General features: G+C 42.6%; 19 non-coding genes across 19 annotated transcripts; all 19 read left to right on the top strand.

Moving 5' to 3' along the window:
- The first annotated feature begins 401 nt into the window (after positions 1-401).
- Positions 402-568, top strand: LOC134589869 (U1 spliceosomal RNA). The gene has a single exon (XR_010086878.1). It is a non-coding gene; the product is annotated as a U1 spliceosomal RNA (small nuclear RNA).
- Positions 569-1,467: 899 nt separating this feature from the next.
- On the top strand, positions 1,468-1,608 carry LOC134593252 (U4 spliceosomal RNA). The gene has a single exon (XR_010089761.1). It is a non-coding gene; the product is annotated as a U4 spliceosomal RNA (small nuclear RNA).
- A 470-nt stretch (positions 1,609-2,078) lies between these two features.
- LOC134589868 (U1 spliceosomal RNA) lies at positions 2,079-2,245 on the top strand. The gene has a single exon (XR_010086877.1). It is a non-coding gene; the product is annotated as a U1 spliceosomal RNA (small nuclear RNA).
- Positions 2,246-3,144: 899 nt separating this feature from the next.
- LOC134592760 (U4 spliceosomal RNA) lies at positions 3,145-3,285 on the top strand. The gene has a single exon (XR_010089339.1). It is a non-coding gene; the product is annotated as a U4 spliceosomal RNA (small nuclear RNA).
- A 470-nt stretch (positions 3,286-3,755) lies between these two features.
- LOC134589865 (U1 spliceosomal RNA) lies at positions 3,756-3,922 on the top strand. Its single transcript, XR_010086876.1, has one exon. It is a non-coding gene; the product is annotated as a U1 spliceosomal RNA (small nuclear RNA).
- An 899-nt stretch (positions 3,923-4,821) lies between these two features.
- LOC134593251 (U4 spliceosomal RNA) lies at positions 4,822-4,962 on the top strand. Its single transcript, XR_010089760.1, has one exon. It is a non-coding gene; the product is annotated as a U4 spliceosomal RNA (small nuclear RNA).
- Positions 4,963-5,432: 470 nt separating this feature from the next.
- LOC134590990 (U1 spliceosomal RNA) lies at positions 5,433-5,599 on the top strand. The gene has a single exon (XR_010087834.1). It is a non-coding gene; the product is annotated as a U1 spliceosomal RNA (small nuclear RNA).
- An 899-nt stretch (positions 5,600-6,498) lies between these two features.
- LOC134592758 (U4 spliceosomal RNA) lies at positions 6,499-6,639 on the top strand. The gene has a single exon (XR_010089338.1). It is a non-coding gene; the product is annotated as a U4 spliceosomal RNA (small nuclear RNA).
- A 471-nt stretch (positions 6,640-7,110) lies between these two features.
- On the top strand, positions 7,111-7,277 carry LOC134591381 (U1 spliceosomal RNA). The gene has a single exon (XR_010088168.1). It is a non-coding gene; the product is annotated as a U1 spliceosomal RNA (small nuclear RNA).
- An 899-nt stretch (positions 7,278-8,176) lies between these two features.
- Positions 8,177-8,317, top strand: LOC134592757 (U4 spliceosomal RNA). Its single transcript, XR_010089337.1, has one exon. It is a non-coding gene; the product is annotated as a U4 spliceosomal RNA (small nuclear RNA).
- Positions 8,318-8,787: 470 nt separating this feature from the next.
- LOC134589864 (U1 spliceosomal RNA) lies at positions 8,788-8,954 on the top strand. The gene has a single exon (XR_010086875.1). It is a non-coding gene; the product is annotated as a U1 spliceosomal RNA (small nuclear RNA).
- Positions 8,955-9,852: 898 nt separating this feature from the next.
- LOC134593250 (U4 spliceosomal RNA) lies at positions 9,853-9,993 on the top strand. The gene has a single exon (XR_010089759.1). It is a non-coding gene; the product is annotated as a U4 spliceosomal RNA (small nuclear RNA).
- Positions 9,994-10,463: 470 nt separating this feature from the next.
- Positions 10,464-10,630, top strand: LOC134590844 (U1 spliceosomal RNA). The gene has a single exon (XR_010087709.1). It is a non-coding gene; the product is annotated as a U1 spliceosomal RNA (small nuclear RNA).
- A 1,113-nt stretch (positions 10,631-11,743) lies between these two features.
- On the top strand, positions 11,744-11,910 carry LOC134590530 (U1 spliceosomal RNA). Its single transcript, XR_010087439.1, has one exon. It is a non-coding gene; the product is annotated as a U1 spliceosomal RNA (small nuclear RNA).
- A 900-nt stretch (positions 11,911-12,810) lies between these two features.
- Positions 12,811-12,951, top strand: LOC134592756 (U4 spliceosomal RNA). Its single transcript, XR_010089336.1, has one exon. It is a non-coding gene; the product is annotated as a U4 spliceosomal RNA (small nuclear RNA).
- A 470-nt stretch (positions 12,952-13,421) lies between these two features.
- LOC134590804 (U1 spliceosomal RNA) lies at positions 13,422-13,588 on the top strand. The gene has a single exon (XR_010087676.1). It is a non-coding gene; the product is annotated as a U1 spliceosomal RNA (small nuclear RNA).
- Positions 13,589-14,701: 1,113 nt separating this feature from the next.
- LOC134591366 (U1 spliceosomal RNA) lies at positions 14,702-14,868 on the top strand. Its single transcript, XR_010088155.1, has one exon. It is a non-coding gene; the product is annotated as a U1 spliceosomal RNA (small nuclear RNA).
- Positions 14,869-15,768: 900 nt separating this feature from the next.
- LOC134592755 (U4 spliceosomal RNA) lies at positions 15,769-15,909 on the top strand. The gene has a single exon (XR_010089335.1). It is a non-coding gene; the product is annotated as a U4 spliceosomal RNA (small nuclear RNA).
- A 475-nt stretch (positions 15,910-16,384) lies between these two features.
- On the top strand, positions 16,385-16,551 carry LOC134590323 (U1 spliceosomal RNA). The gene has a single exon (XR_010087265.1). It is a non-coding gene; the product is annotated as a U1 spliceosomal RNA (small nuclear RNA).
- Positions 16,552-16,947: the final 396 nt, after the last annotated feature.

Raw genomic sequence — 16,947 nt, 5'->3', positions numbered from 1 at the left:
CTTCCTGAGCTCTGTTGCACCATTCCTTCCGCTGGCTTCTTAGCATGTCCCTTTTACCTTTCTCTCCCACTGAATTCACTTGTTTCCGGCAGCACACTATTCTCACTACATGCTACGAATTCCCATTCTTCGGCTCATTGGCCTAGCATTTGTCTTTATGCAAATTGCTCCTTCGCACCCTGAATCCAGCTCAATTATTCACACCTAACCACCTGAAGGCACTAAAATTACTGGTAGCTAAGGAAAACAACGATCAGCCACGAGGTTTGGTAATCTTTTGTAGCCTTCTATCATTTGGATTATTTATTTGCTTTTTTTTTTTTTAACTTGCTTTATTATTTCACCACAGCCTAAAGGAAAGGCTTCCCAGCGGGCGTGCCTTTGAATGTACCCGTCATGTCATACTTACCTGGCAGGGGAGCAATAGCCATGATCCCTAAGGTGGCTCTCCCAGAGTGAGGCTGGTTCATTGCACTCCGTACCAGTTGACCTCTGCGATTTCCTCAAATGTGGGAAACTCGACTGCATAATTTATGGTAGTGGGGGACTGCGTTCGCGCTTTCCCCTGTGTTTGCTTGTTTGACAAAAATAGAGAACTTCACCAATTCTGACGAAGGATAATTTCAGCCACGGCACCCGTCTTCTTTGGCTCTTACTTTCCGCATCAAGCAGGCAGCGACAATCATTTCCTAGGCTTGATCATTTTTATTATCTATGTTTTCTGGAGACCAGTTTTAAGCCAGAATTGCACTTTTTATTTTAACTTTTCAGCTTTTTTTTCATCATTTTTTTATCCTGACTTCTTTTGATTTATTGTATGCTTCAATGCAATGGAAGAAATAAAGAATTGGAGACCTATATTACGTCTTCCAACAGAACGTAACGTTTGATTGAATTTCTGGGAAAAAAAGATTTTCTGGATCAAGGCAGTGAATTGCCGCTTGAGACAATCAGACCAAACCTTAGGAATAGCTGGGTGGTCGCTAGCACTTACTAATGAACACCATGGAATTTTGAAAAAGCCACCACAAATGTTCTTTCAGCCCTGTTGAGTGTGGATGAAGAGAAGACAGGTGCTAGGCAAGGGTCATTCCTATCGATGGAGTCATGAAATGTGTGACTTTGGGGACGAACGTAGACCAGCGGATTGTGTACTCTGCCTAATGGCTGCTGTAGTAGAATCTTGGCAAAACTGTTTCCAAAGAGCGAAAAAAAATTGTACAAGGTTTGCTGCAAGATATGGTTGCCCTCACTCTCTGTTATAGGTTTGGAACCATTCCAAGATGCCATATAAGAAGACCGAGGAATTTGTTGGGGTTTAAGCTTCCCTGTAGGAGGAAGCGGGCCTAATTAGAATATTGCCTCCCATAATCCTTTGCAATGGCTTATGGTCATGAACTTTTTCTCACCGCTGTCTTAAAGTTTCCTTACGTGGTAGCTCTTAAAAGCTGGCCCACTTGAACAGCTAGCTTTGCGCAGTGGCAGTATCGTAGCCCATGAGGTCAATCCGAGGCGTGATTATTGCTAATTGAAAACTTTACCCAATACCCTGCCATGATGACTTGAAATACAGTCAGCATTGGCAATTTTTGACAGGCTCTAAGGAGACTGAAAGATTGGTTTAATAAAAGTTTATGGCGCCCCATGTCTAGGGCGTGTCTTACGTGACTCCCGTTTCTTCCTGAGCTCTGTTGCACCATTCCTTCCGCTGGCTTCTTAGCATTTCCCTTTTACCTTTCTCTCCCACTGAATTCACTTGTTTCCGGCAGCACACTATTCTCACTACATGCTACGAATTCCCATCCTTCGGCTCATTGGCCTAGCATTTGCCTTTATGCAAATTGCTCCTTCGCACCCTGAATCCAGCTCAATTATTCACACCTAACCACCTGAAGGCACTAAAATTACTGGTAGCTAAGGAAAACAACGATCAGCCATGAGGTTTGGTAATCTTTTGTAGCCTTCTATCATTTGGATTATTTATTTGCTTTTTTTTTTTTTAACTTGCTTTATTATTTCACCACAGCCTAAAGGAAAGGCTTCCCAGCGGGCGTGCCTTTGAATGTACCCGTCATGTCATACTTACCTGGCAGGGGAGCAATAGCCATGATCCCTAAGGTGGCTCTCCCAGAGTGAGGCTGGTTCATTGCACTCCGTACCAGTTGACCTCTGCGATTTCCTCAAATGTGGGAAACTCGACTGCATAATTTATGGTAGTGGGGGACTGCGTTCGCGCTTTCCCCTGTGTTTGCTTGTTTGACAAAAATAGAGAACTTCACCAATTCTGATGAAGGATAATTTCAGCCACGGCACCCGTCTTCTTTGGCTCTTACTTTCCACATCAAGCAGGCAGCGACAATCATTTCCTAGGCTTGATCATTTTTATTATCTATGTTTTCTGGAGACCAGTTTTAAGCCAGAATTTCACTTTTTATTTTTACTTTTCAGCTTTTTTTTCATCATTTTTTTATCCTGACTTCTTTTGATTTATTGTATGCTTCAATGCAATGGAAGAAATAAAGAATTGGAGACCTATATTACGTCTTCCAACAGAACGTAACGTTTGATTGAATTTCTGGGAAAAAAAGATTTTCTGGATCAAGGCAGTGAATTGCCGCTTGAGACAATCAGACCAAACCTTAGGAATAGCTGGGTGGTCGCTAGCACTTACTAATGAACACCATGGAATTTTGAAAAAGCCACCACAAATGTTCTTTCAGCCCTGTTGAGTGTGGATGAAGAGAAGACAGGTGCTAGGCAAGGGTCATTCCTATCGATGGAGTCATGAAATGTGTGACTTTGGGGACGAACGTAGACCAGCGGATTGTGTACTCTGCCTAATGGCTGCTGTAGTAGAATCTTGGCAAAACCGTTTCCAAAGAGAGAAAAAAAATTGTACAAGGTTTGCTGCAAGATATGGTTGCCCTCACTCTCTGTTATAGGTTTGGAACCATTCCAAGATGCCATATAAGAAGACCGAGGAATTTGTTGGGGTTTAAGCTTCCCTGTAGGAGGAAGCGGGCCTAATTAGAATATTGCCTCCCACAATAATTTGCAATGGCTTATGGTCATGAACTTTTTCTCACCGCTGTCTTAAAGTGTCCTTACGTGGTAGCTCTTAAAAGCTGGCCCACTTGAACAGTTAACTTTGCGCAGTGGCAGTATCGTAGCCCATGAGGTCAATCCGAGGCGTGATTATTGCTAATTGAAAACTTTACCCAATACCCCGCCATGATGACTTGAAATACAGTCAGCATTGGCAATTTTTGACAGGCTCTAAGGAGACTGAAAGATTGGTTTAATAAAAGTTTATGGCGCCCCATGTCTAGGGCGTGTCTTACGTGACTCCCGTTTCTTCCTGAGCTCTGTTGCACCATTCCTTCCGCTGGCTTCTTAGCATGTCCCTTTTACCTTTCTCTCCCACTGAATTCACTTGTTTCCGGCAGCACACTATTCTCACTACATGCTACGAATTCCCATTCTTCGGCTCATTGGCCTAGCATTTGTCTTTATGCAAATTGCTCCTTCGCACCCTGAATCCAGCTCAATTATTCACACCTAACCACCTGAAGGCACTAAAATTACTGGTAGCTAAGGAAAACAACGATCAGCCACGAGGTTTGGTAATCTTTTGTAGCCTTCTATCATTTGGATTATTTATTTGCTTTTTTTTTTTTTAACTTGCTTTATTATTTCACCACAGCCTAAAGGAAAGGCTTCCCAGCGGGCGTGCCTTTGAATGTACCCGTCATGTCATACTTACCTGGCAGGGGAGCAATAGCCATGATCCCTAAGGTGGCTCTCCCAGAGTGAGGCTGGTTCATTGCACTCCGTACCAGTTGACCTCTGCGATTTCCTCAAATGTGGGAAACTCGACTGCATAATTTATGGTAGTGGGGGACTGCGTTCGCGCTTTCCCCTGTGTTTGCTTGTTTGACAAAAATAGAGAACTTCACCAATTCTGACGAAGGATAATTTCAGCCACGGCACCCGTCTTCTTTGGCTCTTACTTTCCGCATCAAGCAGGCAGCGACAATCATTTCCTAGGCTTGATCATTTTTATTATCTATGTTTTCTGGAGACCAGTTTTAAGCCAGAATTTCACTTTTTATTTTAACTTTTCAGCTTTTTTTTCATCATTTTTTTATCCTGACTTCTTTTGATTTATTGTATGCTTCAATGCAATGGAAGAAATAAAGAATTGGAGACCTATATTACGTCTTCCAACAGAACGTAACGTTTGATTGAATTTCTGGGAAAAAAAGATTTTCTGGATCAAGGCAGTGAATTGCCGCTTGAGACAATCAGACCAAACCTTAGGAATAGCTGGGTGGTCGCTAGCACTTACTAATGAACACCATGGAATTTTGAAAAAGCCACCACAAATGTTCTTTCAGCCCTGTTGAGTGTGGATGAAGAGAAGACAGGTGCTAGGCAAGGGTCATTCCTATCGATGGAGTCATGAAATGTGTGACTTTGGGGACGAACGTAGACCAGCGGATTGTGTACTCTGCCTAATGGCTGCTGTAGTAGAATCTTGGCAAAACTGTTTCCAAAGAGCGAAAAAAAATTGTACAAGGTTTGCTGCAAGATATGGTTGCCCTCACTCTCTGTTATAGGTTTGGAACCATTCCAAGATGCCATATAAGAAGACCGAGGAATTTGTTGGGGTTTAAGCTTCCCTGTAGGAGGAAGCGGGCCTAATTAGAATATTGCCTCCCATAATCCTTTGCAATGGCTTATGGTCATGAACTTTTTCTCACCGCTGTCTTAAAGTTTCCTTACGTGGTAGCTCTTAAAAGCTGGCCCACTTGAACAGCTAGCTTTGCGCAGTGGCAGTATCGTAGCCCATGAGGTCAATCCGAGGCGTGATTATTGCTAATTGAAAACTTTACCCAATACCCTGCCATGATGACTTGAAATACAGTCAGCATTGGCAATTTTTGACAGGCTCTAAGGAGACTGAAAGATTGGTTTAATAAAAGTTTATGGCGCCCCATGTCTAGGGCGTGTCTTACGTGACTCCCGTTTCTTCCTGAGCTCTGTTGCACCATTCCTTCCGCTGGCTTCTTAGCATTTCCCTTTTACCTTTCTCTCCCACTGAATTCACTTGTTTCCGGCAGCACACTATTCTCACTACATGCTACGAATTCCCATCCTTCGGCTCATTGGCCTAGCATTTGCCTTTATGCAAATTGCTCCTTCGCACCCTGAATCCAGCTCAATTATTCACACCTAACCACCTGAAGGCACTAAAATTACTGGTAGCTAAGGAAAACAACGATCAGCCATGAGGTTTGGTAATCTTTTGTAGCCTTCTATCATTTGGATTATTTATTTGCTTTTTTTTTTTTTAACTTGCTTTATTATTTCACCACAGCCTAAAGGAAAGGCTTCCCAGCGGGCGTGCCTTTGAATGTACCCGTCATGTCATACTTACCTGGCAGGGGAGCAATAGCCATGATCCCTAAGGTGGCTCTCCCAGAGTGAGGCTGGTTCATTGCACTCCGTACCAGTTGACCTCTGCGATTTCCTCAAATGTGGGAAACTCGACTGCATAATTTATGGTAGTGGGGGACTGCATTCGCGCTTTCCCCTGTGTTTGCTTGTTTGACAAAAATAGAGAACTTCACCAATTCTGATGAAGGATAATTTCAGCCACGGCACCCGTCTTCTTTGGCTCTTACTTTCCACATCAAGCAGGCAGCGACAATCATTTCCTAGGCTTGATCATTTTTATTATCTATGTTTTCTGGAGACCAGTTTTAAGCCAGAATTTCACTTTTTATTTTAACTTTTCAGCTTTTTTTTCATCATTTTTTTATCCTGACTTCTTTTGATTTATTGTATGCTTCAATGCAATGGAAGAAATAAAGAATTGGAGACCTATATTACGTCTTCCAACAGAACGTAACGTTTGATTGAATTTCTGGGAAAAAAAGATTTTCTGGATCAAGGCAGTGAATTGCCGCTTGAGACAATCAGACCAAACCTTAGGAATAGCTGGGTGGTCGCTAGCACTTACTAATGAACACCATGGAATTTTGAAAAAGCCACCACAAATGTTCTTTCAGCCCTGTTGAGTGTGGATGAAGAGAAGACAGGTGCTAGGCAAGGGTCATTCCTATTGATGGAGTCATGAAATGTGTGACTTTGGGGACGAACGTAGACCAGCGGATTGTGTACTCTGTCTAATGGCTGCTGTAGTAGAATCTTGGCAAAACCGTTTCCAAAGAGAGAAAAAAAATTGTACAAGGTTTGCTGCAAGATATGGTTGCCCTCACTCTCTGTTATAGGTTTGGAACCATTCCAAGATGCCATATAAGAAGACCGAGGAATTTGTTGGGGTTTAAGCTTCCCTGTAGGAGGAAGCGGGCCTAATTAGAATATTGCCTCCCACAATCCTTTGCAATGGCTTATGGTCATGAACTTTTTCTCACCGCAGTCTTAAAGTGTCCTTACGTGGTAGCTCTTAAAAGCTGGCCCACTTGAACAGTTAACTTTGCGCAGTGGCAGTATCGTAGCCCATGAGGTCAATCCGAGGCGTGATTATTGCTAATTGAAAACTTTACCCAATACCCCGCCATGATGACTTGAAATACAGTCAGCATTGGCAATTTTTGACAGGCTCTAAGGAGACTGAAAGATTGGTTTAATAAAAGTTTATGGCGCCCCATGTCTAGGGCGTGTCTTACGTGACTCCCGTTTCTTCCTGAGCTATGTTGCACTATTCCTTCCGCTGGCTTCTTAGCATTTCCCTTTTACCTTTCTCTCCCACTGAATTCACTTGTTTCCGGCAGCACACTATTCTCACTACATGCTACGAATTCCCATCCTTCGGCTCATTGGCCTAGCATTTGCCTTTATGCAAATTGCTCCTTCGCACCCTGAATCCAGCTCAATTATTCACACCTAACCACCTGAAGGCACTAAAATTACTGGTAGCTAAGGAAAACAACGATCAGCCACGAGGTTTGGTAATCTTTTGTAGCCTTCTATCATTTGGATTATTTATTTGCTTTTTTTTTTTTTTAACTTGCTTTATTATTTCACCACAGCCTAAAGGAAAGGCTTCCCAGCGGGCGTGCCTTTGAATGTACCCGTCATGTCATACTTACCTGGCAGGGGAGCAATAGCCATGATCCCTAAGGTGGCTCTCCCAGAGTGAGGCTGGTTCATTGCACTCCGTACCAGTTGACCTCTGCGATTTCCTCAAATGAGGGAAACTCGACTGCATAATTTATGGTAGTGGCGGACTGCGTTCGCGCTTTCCCCTGTGTTTGCTTGTTTGACAAAAATAGAGAACTTCACAAATTCTGATGAAGGATAATTTCAGCCACGGCACCCGTCTTCTTTGGCTCTTACTTTCCACATCAAGCAGGCAGCGACAATCATTTCCTAGGCTTGATCATTTTTATTATCTATGTTTTCTGGAGACCAGTTTTAAGACAGAATTTCACTTTTTATTTTAACTTTTCAGCTTTTTTTTCATCATTTTTTTATCCTGACTTCTTTTGATTTATTGTATGCTTCAATGCAATGGAAGAAATAAAGAATTGGAGACCTATATTACGTCTTCCAACAGAACGTAACGTTTGATTGAATTTCTGGGAAAAAAAGATTTTCTGGATCAAGGCAGTGAATTGCCGCTTGAGACAATCAGACCAAACCTTAGGAATAGCTGGGTGGTCGCTAGCACTTACTAATGAACACCATGGAATTTTGAAAAAGCCACCACAAATGTTCTTTCAGCCCTGTTGAGTGTGGATGAAGAGAAGACAGGTGCTAGGCAAGGGTCATTCCTATCGATGGAGTCATGAAATGTGTGACTTTGGGGACGAACGTAGACCAGCGGATTGTGTACTCTGCCTAATGGCTGCTGTAGTAGAATCTTGGCAAAACCGTTTCCAAAGAGAGAAAAAAAATTGTACAAGGTTTGCTGCAAGATATGGTTGCCCTCACTCTCTGTTATAGGTTTGGAACCATTCCAAGATGCCATATAAGAAGACCGAGGAATTTGTTGGGGTTTAAGCTTCCCTGTAGGAGGAAGCGGGCCTAATTAGAATATTGCCTCCCACAATAATTTGCAATGGCTTATGGTCATGAACTTTTTCTCACCGCTGTCTTAAAGTGTCCTTACGTGGTAGCTCTTAAAAGCTGGCCCACTTGAACAGTTAACTTTGCGCAGTGGCAGTATCGTAGCCCATGAGGTCAATCCGAGGCGTGATTATTGCTAATTGAAAACTTTACCCAATACCCCGCCATGATGACTTGAAATACAGTCAGCATTGGCAATTTTTGACAGGCTCTAAGGAGACTGAAAGATTGGTTTAATAAAAGTTTATGGCGCCCCATGTCTAGGGCGTGTCTTACGTGACTCCCGTTTCTTCCTGAGCTCTGTTGCACCATTCCTTCCGCTGGCTTCTTAGCATTTCCCTTTTACCTTTCTCTCCCACTGAATTCACTTGTTTCCGGCAGCACACTATTCTCACTCCATGCTACGAATTCCCATCCTTCGGCTCATTGGCCTAGCATTTGTCTTTATGCAAATTGCTCCTTCGCACCCTGAATCCAGCTCAATTATTCACACCTAACCACCTGAAGGCACTAAAATTACTGGTAGCTAAGGAAAACAACGATCAGCCACGAGGTTTGGTAATCTTTTGTAGCCTTCTATCATTTGGATTATTTATTTGCTTTTTTTTTTTTTAACTTGCTTTATTATTTCACCACAGCCTAAAGGAAAGGCTTCCCAGCGGGCGTGCCTTTGAATGTACCCGTCATGTCATACTTACCTGGCAGGGGAGCAATAGCCATGATCCCTAAGGTGGCTCTCCCAGAGTGAGGCTGGTTCATTGCACTCCGTACCAGTTGACCTCTGCGATTTCCTCAAATGTGGGAAACTCGACTGCATAATTTATGGTAGTGGGGGACTGCGTTCGCGCTTTCCCCTGTGTTTGCTTGTTTGACAAAAATAGAGAACTTCACCAATTCTGACGAAGGATAATTTCAGCCACGGCACCCGTCTTCTTTGGCTCTTACTTTCCGCATCAAGCAGGCAGCGACAATCATTTCCTAGGCTTGATCATTTTTATTATCTATGTTTTCTGGAGACCAGTTTTAAGCCAGAATTTCACTTTTTATTTTAACTTTTCAGCTTTTTTTTCATCATTTTTTTATCCTGACTTCTTTTGATTTATTGTATGCTTCAATGCAATGGAAGAAATAAAGAATTGGAGACCTATATTACGTCTTCCAACAGAACGTAACGTTTGATTGAATTTCTGGGAAAAAAAGATTTTCTGGATCAAGGCAGTGAATTGCCGCTTGAGACAATCAGACCAAACCTTAGGAATAGCTGGGTGGTCGCTAGCACTTACTAATGAACACCATGGAATTTTGAAATAGCCACCACAAATGTTCTTTCAGGCATGTTGAGTGTGGATGAAGAGAAGACAGGTGCTAGGCAAGGGTCATTCCTATCGATGGAGTCATGAAATGTGTGACTTTGGGGACGAACGTAGACCAGCGATTGTGTACTCTGCCTAATGGCTGCTGTAGTAGAATCTTGGCAAAACTGTTTCCAAAGAGAGAAAAAAAATTGTACAAGGTTTGCTGCAAGATATGGTTGCCCTCACTCTCTGTTATAGGTTTGGAACCATTCCAAGATGCCATATAAGAAGACCGAGGAATTTGTTGGGGTTTAAGCTTCCCTGTAGGAGGAAGCGGGCCTAATTAGAATATTGCCTCCCATAATCCTTTGCAATGGCTTATGGTCATGAACTTTTTCTCACCGCTGTCTTAAAGTTTCCTTACGTTGTAGCTCTTAAAAGCTGGCCCACTTGAACAGTTAGCTTTGCGCAGTGGCAGTATCGTAGCCCATGAGGTCAATCCGAGGCGTGATTATTGCTAATTGAAAACTTTACCCAATACCCTGCCATGATGACTTGAAATACAGTCAGCATTGGCAATTTTTGACAGGCTCTAAGGAGACTGAAAGATTGGTTTAATAAAAGTTTATGGCGCCCCATGTCTAGGGCGTGTCTTACGTGACTCCCGTTTCTTCCTGAGCTCTGTTGCACCATTCCTTCTGCTGGCTTCTTAGCATTTCCCTTTTACCTTTCTCTCCCACTGAATTCACTTGTTTCCGGCAGCACACTATTCTCACTACATGCTATGAATTCCCATCCTTCGGCTCATTGGCCTAGCATTTGCCTTTATGCAAATTGCTCCTTCGCACCCTGAATCCAGCTCAATTATTCACACCTAACCACCTGAAGGCACTAAAATTACTGGTAGCTAAGGAAAACAACGATCAGCCACGAGGTTTGGTAATCTTTTGTAGCCTTCTATCATTTGGATTATTTATTTGCTTTTTTTTTTTTTAACTTGCTTTATTATTTCACCACAGCCTAAAGGAAAGGCTTCCCAGCGGGCGTGCCTTTGAATGTACCCGTCATGTCATACTTACCTGGCAGGGGAGCAATAGCCATGATCCCTAAGGTGGTTCTCCCAGAGTGAGGCTGGTTCATTGCACTCCGTACCAGTTGACCTCTGCGATTTCCTCAAATGTGGGAAACTCGACTGCATAATTTATTGTAGTGGGGGACTGCGTTCGCGCTTTCCCCTGTGTTTGCTTGTTTGACAAAAATAGAGAACTTCACCAATTCTGACGAAGGATAATTTCAGCCACGGCACCCGTCTTCTTTGGCTCTTACTTTCCACATCAAGCAGGCAGCGACAATCATTTCCTAGGCTTGATCATTTTTATTATCTATGTTTTCTGGAGACCAGTTTTAAGCCAGAATTTCACTTTTTATTTTAACTTTTCAGCTTTTTTTTCATCATTTTTTTATCCTGACTTCTTTTGATTTATTGTATGCTTCAATGCAATGGAAGAAATAAAGAATTGGAGACCTATATTACGTCTTCCAACAGAACGTAACGTTTGATTGAATTTCTGGGAAAAAAAAGATTTTCTGGATCAAGGCAGTGAATTGCCGCTTGAGACAATCAGACCAAACCTTAGGAATAGCTGGGTGGTCGCTAGCACTTACTAATGAACACCATGGAATTTTGAAAAAGCCACCACAAATGTTCTTTCAGCCCTGTTGAGTGTGGATGAAGAGAAGACAGGTGCTAGGCAAGGGTCATTCCTATCGATGGAGTCATGAAATGTGTGACTTTGGGGACGAACGTAGACCAGCGGATTGTGTACTCTGCCTAATGGCTGCTGTAGTAGAATCTTGGCAAAACCGTTTCCAAAGAGAGAAAAAAAATTGTACAAGGTTTGCTGCAAGATATGGTTGCCCTCACTCTCTGTTATAGGTGACTCCCGTTTCTTCCTGAGCTCTGTTGCACCATTCCTTCTGCTGGCTTCTTAGCATTTCCCTTTTACCTTTCTCTCCCACTGAATTCACTTGTTTCCGGCAGCACACTATTCTCACTACATGCTACGAATTCCCATCCTTCGGCTCATTGGCCTAGCATTTGCCTTTATGCAAATTGCTCCTTCGCACCCTGAATCCAGCTCAATTATTCACACCTAACCACCTGAAGGCACTAAAATTACTGGTAGCTAAGGAAAACAACGATCAGCCACGAGGTTTGGTAATCTTTTGTAGCCTTCTATCATTTGGATTATTTATTTGCTTTTTTTTTTTTTTAACTTGCTTTATTATTTCACCACAGCCTAAAGGAAAGGCTTCCCAGCGGGCGTGCCTTTGAATGTACCCGCCATGTCATACTTACCTGGCAGGGGAGCAATAGCCATGATCCCTAAGGTGGTTCTCCCAGAGTGAGGCTGGTTCATTGCACTCCGTACCAGTTGACCTCTGCGATTTCCTCAAATGTGGGAAAATCGACTGCATAATTTATGGTAGTGGGGGACTGCGTTCGCGCTTTCCCCTGTGTTTGCTTGTTTGACAAAAATAGAGAACTTCACCAATTCTGACGAAGGATAATTTCAGCCACGGCACCCGTCTTCTTTGGCTCTTACTTTCCGCATCAAGCTGGCAGCGACAATCATTTCCTAGGCTTGATCATTTTTATTATCTATGTTTTCTGGAGACCAGTTTTAAGCCAGAATTTCACTTTTTATTTTAACTTTTCAGCTTTTTTTTCATCATTTTTTTATCCTGACTTCTTTTGATTTATTGTATGCTTCAATGCAATGGAAGAAATAAAGAATTGGAGACCTATATTACGTCTTCCAACAGAACGTAACGTTTGATTGAATTTCTGGGAAAAAAAAGATTTTCTGGATCAAGGCAGTGAATTGCCGCTTGAGACAATCAGACCAAACCTTAGGAATAGCTGGGTGGTCGCTAGCACTTACTAATGAACACCATGGAATTTTGAAAAAGCCACCACAAATGTTCTTTCAGCCCTGTTGAGTGTGGATGAAGAGAAGACAGGTGCTAGGCAAGGGTCATTCCTATCGATGGAGTCATGAAATGTGTGACTTTGGGGACGAACGTAGACCAGCGGATTGTGTACTCTGCCTAATGGCTGCTGTAGTAGAATCTTGGCAAAACCGTTTCCAAAGAGAGAAAAAAAATTGTACAAGGTTTGCTGCAAGATATGGTTGCCCTCACTCTCTGTTATAGGTTTGGAACCATTCCAAGATGCCATATAAGAAGACCGAGGAATTTGTTGGGGTTTAAGCTTCCCTGTAGGAGGAAGCGGGCCTAATTAGAATATTGCCTCCCACAATCCTTTGCAATGGCTTATGGTCATGAACTTTTTCTCACCGCTGTCTTAAAGTGTCCTTATGTGGTAGCTCTTAAAAGCTGGCCCACTTGAACAGTTAACTTTGCGCAGTGGCAGTATCGTAGCCCATGAGGTCAATCCGAGGCGTGATTATTGCTAATTGAAAACTTTACCCAATACCCCGCCATGATGACTTGAAATACAGTCAGCATTGGCAATTTTTGACAGGCTCTAAGGAGACTGAAAGATTGGTTTAATAAAAGTTTATGGCGCCCCATGTCTAGGGCGTGTCTTACGTGACTCCCGTTTCTTCCTGAGCTCTGTTGCACCATTCCTTCTGCTGGCTTCTTAGCATTTCCCTTTTACCTTTCTCTCCCACTGAATTCACTTGTTTCCGGCAGCACACTATTCTCACTACATGCTACGAATTCCCATCCTTCGGCTCATTGGCCTAGCATTTGCCTTTATGCAAATTGCTCCTTCGCACCCTGAATCCAGCTCAATTATTCACACCTAACCACCTGAAGGCACTAAAATTACTGGTAGCTAAGGAAAACAACGATCAGCCACGAGGTTTGGTCATCTTTTGTAGCCTTCTATCATTTGGATTATTTATTTGCTTTTTTTTTTTTTAACTTGCTTTATTATTTCACCACAGCCTAAAGGAAAGGCTTCCCAGCGGGCGTGCCTTTGAATGTACCCGTCATGTCATACTTACCTGGCAGGGGAGCAATAGCCATGATCCCTAAGGTGGTTCTCCCAGAGTGAGGCTGGTTCATTGCACTCCGTACCAGTTGACCTCTGCGATTTCCTCAAATGTGGAAAACTCGACTGCATAATTTATTGTAGTGGGGGACTGCGTTCGCGCTTTCCCCTGTGTTTGCTTGTTTGACAAAAATAGAGAACTTCACCAATTCTGACGAAGGATAATTTCAGCCACGGCACCCGTCTTCTTTGGCTCTTACTTTCCACATCAAGCAGGCAGCGACAATCATTTCCTAGGCTTGATCATTTTTATTATCTATGTTTTCTGGAGACCAGTTTTAAGCCAGAATTTCACTTTTTATTTTAACTTTTCAGCTTTTTTTTCATCATTTTTTTATCCTGACTTCTTTTGATTTATTGTATGCTTCAATGCAATGGAAGAAATAAAGAATTGGAGACCTATATTACGTCTTCCAACAGAACGTAACGTTTGATTGAATTTCTGGGAAAAAAAAGATTTTCTGGATCAAGGCAGTGAATTGCCGCTTGAGACAATCAGACCAAACCTTAGGAATAGCTGGGTGGTCGCTAGCACTTACTAATGAACACCATGGAATTTTGAAAAAGCCACCACAAATGTTCTTTCAGCCCTGTTGAGTGTGGATGAAGAGAAGACAGGTGCTAGGCAAGGGTCATTCCTATCGATGGAGTCATGAAATGTGTGACTTTGGGGACGAACGTAGACCAGCGGATTGTGTACTCTGCCTAATGGCTGCTGTAGTAGAATCTTGGCAAAACCGTTTCCAAAGAGAGAAAAAAAATTGTACAAGGTTTGCTGCAAGATATGGTTGCCCTCACTCTCTGTTATAGGTGACTCCCGTTTCTTCCTGAGCTCTGTTGCACCATTCCTTCTGCTGGCTTCTTAGCATTTCCCTTTTACCTTTCTCTCCCACTGAATTCACTTGTTTCCGGCAGCACACTATTCTCACTACATGCTACGAATTCCCATCCTTCGGCTCATTGGCCTAGCATTTGCCTTTATGCAAATTGCTCCTTCGCACCCTGAATCCAGCTCAATTATTCACACCTAACCACCTGAAGGCACTAAAATTACTGGTAGCTAAGGAAAACAACGATCAGCCATGAGGTTTGGTAATCTTTTGTAGCCTTCTATCATTTGGATTATTTATTTGCTTTTTTTTTTTTTAAACTTGCTTTATTATTTCACCACAGCCTAAAGGAAAGGCTTCCCAGCGGGCGTGCCTTTGAATGTACCCGCCATGTCATACTTACCTGGCAGGGGAGCAATAGCCATGATCCCTAAGGTGGTTCTCCCAGAGTGAGGCTGGTTCATTGCACTCCGTACCAGTTGACCTCTGCGATTTCCTCAAATGTGGGAAAATCGACTGCATAATTTATGGTAGTGGGGGACTGCGTTCGCGATTTCCCCTGTGTTTGCTTGTTTGACAAAAATAGAGAACTTCACCAATTCTGACGAAGGATAATTTCAGCAACGGCACCCGTCTTCTTTGGCTCTTACTTTCCGCATCAAGCAGGCAGCGACAATCATTTCCTAGGCTTGATCATTTTTATTATCTATGTTTTCTGGAGACCAGTTTTAAGCCAGAATTTCACTTTTTATTTTAACTTTTCAGCTTTTTTTTCATCATTTTTTTATCCTGACTTCTTTTGATTTATTGTATGCTTCAATGCAATGGAAGAAATAAAGAATTGGAGACCTATATTACGTCTTCCAACAGAACGTAACGTTTGATTGAATTTCTGGGAAAAAAAAGATTTTCTGGATCAAGGCAGTGAATTGCCGCTTGAGACAATCAGACCAAACCTTAGGAATAGCTGGGTGGTCGCTAGCACTTACTAATGAACACCATGGAATTTTGAAAAAGCCACCACAAATGTTCTTTCAGCCCTGTTGAGTGTGGATGAAGAGAAGACAGGTGCTAGGCAAGGGTCATTCCTATCGATGGAGTCATGAAATGTGTGACTTTGGGGACGAACGTAGACCAGCGGATTGTGTACTCTGCCTAATGGCTGCTGTAGTAGAATCTTGGCAAAACCGTTTCCAAAGAGAGAAAAAAAATTGTACAAGGTTTGCTGCAAGATATGGTTGCCCTCACTCTCTGTTATAGGTTTGGAACCATTCCAAGATGCCATATAAGAAGACCGAGGAATTTGTTGGGGTTTAAGCTTCCCTGTAGGAGGAAGCGGGCCTAATTAGAATATTGCCTCCCACAATCCTTTGCAATGGCTTATGGTCATGAACTTTTTCTCACCGCTGTCTTAAAGTGTCCTTATGTGGTAGCTCTTAAAAGCTGGCCTACTTGAACAGTTAACTTTGCGCAGTGGCAGTATCGTAGCCCATGAGGTCAATCCGAGGCGTGATTATTGCTAATTGAAAACTTTACCCAATACCCCGCCATGATGACTTGAAATACAGTCAGCATTGGCAATTTTTGACAGGCTCTAAGGAGACTGAAAGATTGGTTTAATAAAAGTTTATGGCGCCCCATGTCTAGGGCGTGTCTTACGTGACTCCCGTTTCTTCCTGAGCTCTGTTGCACCATTCCTTCCGCTGGCTTCTTAGCATTTCCCTTTTACCTTTCTCTCCCACTGAATCCACTTGTTTCCGGCAGCACACTATTCTCACTCCATGCTACGAATTCCCATCCTTCGGCTCATTGGTCTAGCATTTGCCTTTATGCAAATTGCTCCTTCGCACCCTGAGTCCAGCTCAATTATTCACACCTAACCACCTGAAGGCACTAAAATTACTGGTAGCTAAGGAAAACAACGATCAGCCACGAGGTTTGGTAATCTTTTGTAGCCTTCTATCATTTGGATTATTTATTTGCTTTTTTTTTTTTTTTTTTAACTTGCTTTATTATTTCACCACAGCCTAAAGGAAAGGCTTCCCAGCGGGCGTGCCTTTGAATGTACCCGTCATGTCATACTTACCTGGCAGGGGAGCAATAGCCATGATCCCTAAGGTGGCTCTCCCAGAGTGAGGCTGGTTCATTGCACTCCGTACCAGTTGACCTCTGCGATTTCCTCAAATGTGGGAAACTCGACTGCATAATTTATGGTAGTGGGGGGCTGCGTTCGCGCTTTCCCCTGTGTTTGCTTGTTTGACAAAAATAGAGAACTTCACCAATTCTGACGAAGGATAATTTCAGCCACGGCACCCGTCTTCTTTGGCTCTTACTTTCCACATCAAGCAGGCAGCGACAATCATTTCCTAGGTTTGATCATTTTTATTATCTATGTTTTCTGGAGACCAGTTTTAAGCCAGAATTTCACTTTTTATTTTAACTTTTCAGCTTTTTTTTCATCATTTTTTTATCCTGACTTCTTTTGATTTATTGTATGCTTCAATGCAATGGAAGAAATAAAGAATTGGAGACCTATATTACGTCTTCCAACAGAACGTAACGTTTGATTGAATTTCTGGGAAAAAAAGATTTTCTGGATCAAGGCAGTGAATTGCCGCTTGAGACAATCAGACCAAACCTT

The sequence above is a fragment of the Pelobates fuscus genome, chromosome 2, assembly GCF_036172605.1.
Source record: "Pelobates fuscus isolate aPelFus1 chromosome 2, aPelFus1.pri, whole genome shotgun sequence".
In the NCBI taxonomy this organism is placed as follows: Eukaryota; Metazoa; Chordata; class Amphibia; order Anura; family Pelobatidae; genus Pelobates; species Pelobates fuscus.
This window is presented reverse-complemented; position numbering and strand designations above follow the sequence as displayed.